Source organism: Petaurus breviceps, unplaced genomic scaffold (assembly GCF_028583685.1).
Source record: "Petaurus breviceps papuanus isolate PSGF00001 unplaced genomic scaffold, PetGlider_PUasm1.0 172, whole genome shotgun sequence".
Lineage (NCBI taxonomy): Eukaryota > Metazoa > Chordata > Mammalia > Diprotodontia > Petauridae > Petaurus > Petaurus breviceps.
The window spans coordinates 3,391,514-3,393,259 of NW_027185755.1; the positions used below are offsets into that span (position 1 = coordinate 3,391,514).

At 43.2% G+C, this 1,746-nt stretch overlaps 1 protein-coding gene across 1 annotated transcript in view; it reads left to right on the forward strand.

Annotated features, from left to right (window-relative positions):
* The window catches only part of CACNA1A (calcium voltage-gated channel subunit alpha1 A), a 255,077-nt gene extending 253,916 nt beyond the window's left edge, over positions 1 to 1,161 (forward strand). The window contains exon 47 of the mRNA XM_069082950.1: positions 1 to 1,161. This exon is cut by the window's left edge and continues 1,499 nt beyond it. The gene's annotated coding sequence lies outside the window, so the exon portion shown is untranslated.
* The last annotated feature ends 585 nt before the right edge of the window (positions 1,162 to 1,746 follow it).

Below are 1,746 nucleotides of genomic sequence, written 5' to 3' on the forward strand. Positions count from 1 at the left end.
ACACACACACACACACACACACACACACACACACACACACACACACAGAGGAGTGCTTGCTGGTTATACCAAACCCTATTAATACTGCCTGCAGAAATAAATTTTAAAAAAATAAACTAAATTTTAAAAAGGACAAAAAAAAGATTGAGAAAAGCAGCATTTTTTCTGACATTTGGTCCTGCTTGAAACAACAACAAAAAACAAAACCACCAATTCCTTTGCTTCTTTTTTCCTTTTTCCTACTTTGTTTGAAAACTGTGGGCTTGGGACTGTGAATTATTGCATGAGATTCAAAAGAAAACAAAAAATAAAAAACAAAAACAAAAACAAATCAAACCAAAAGGGTTTTTGGGTTGCCATGTTCTTAGTCCTCCTCTTGGTAAGGGCTCATAATCACAAGCAAGCTTTTTCCAGGGACAACAAAGAAAGCAGTATTTTTCTCTCCTTTTTCTCCAAAGTACAAGTTATTGACAATGATGAATCAGAAATGTCCTGAACCAGGAAAAGAAGGGTGAAGGGAGATGAGCTAGGTAGGAGACTCCCCTAGCCAAAAGAAATTGGATTAACCTTTGCCTTCCCTAACAGGATCACTTTGAAAAGTCAATTGGAACTGACTTTTGGAGCTAGAACTCAAAGCAGATGCCCTGCCTACTCTTGCCCCCTGCCCCCTTGAATCTTTACTGTAGGGACCTCATACCTGACTTTTGCATGCCAGTGATGAAAGATTCTGTCCATGGACTGCACTCCCTGGGGCTCCAAGTAGTGGTAACAACTGATTGGCTCAGAGCATCCTGGGAAGCTAGAGACCCTGGATGCCAAGAGATAGCAAAGGCTATGGCTATTGGTCTATTGTAAAACACCCTTTGTGAGGTTTCACGCAGAGCTACCTGTTACATCTGTCTTGCTGCCCTGTGCAAGTTCTCTGTGGAATGGCTAGCTTGCCCTGGCCAGGTTACCTTTTGCAGGTTTAATGAGTTTTATTTCATTTGTTTCTTCTCATGCCAAGTTGGAGCCAGAAGGAGTATATTATGGATCGGAGACTGAGCCTTGCTAGAAGTAATGAGCTGCCTGACACAGCTTTTTGCTTTTAGGCAGAACCCCTTTCTTTCTGAGCCCCTGCAATCGAGATCCAAGTCCAACAGAGTATCCACATTGGTGGAGGTGAGCCAATGGTTGCAGAATTGATGAGTAAGCTGTTCCCAGTCCTTCATTTAAGACTGAGGGTCTCTTTGGTCCTCCAAGTTCCCCAAGCCTCAAGAATTTGGCTGTCTTCAACTCCCCACTCAAACCATTTAGATGGATCCTACATCTCTCTTTCCCTGGTTCTCTACTTTCCTAAGATTCCTCAGATGAAGGTCTTAAGGAGAAGGCTGGGTCAGCCAGATTCTAGTCCTGTGCCTGTACCATATGAAGGCCAGGTACTGAGTAGGAACTAAGGGGCCCAAGTGACATAGACACATGGATCTGGTCCCTCGCTCAGTGCATTCCTATAAATTTCAGCTCAAACCTTTTCATGGCTCCTGTGTAGAGATTGCTAAGTCCCTAAAACTGAAGCTGAGCCCTTTCAAATCAAGTTTAGGGTTCACAAGTTACTGAGGAAATATGTCTGAGGTCCTTGGGAAGTTACTACTAATGCCCAGGTCCTTTCACTAAGCTTAACCAATGAAGCTCAAGTTAAATCAATGCACATCAGGTGGTTACTGAATAACCCTAGGGCATGACTTGGTGGCAGGTGAGCAATGAACC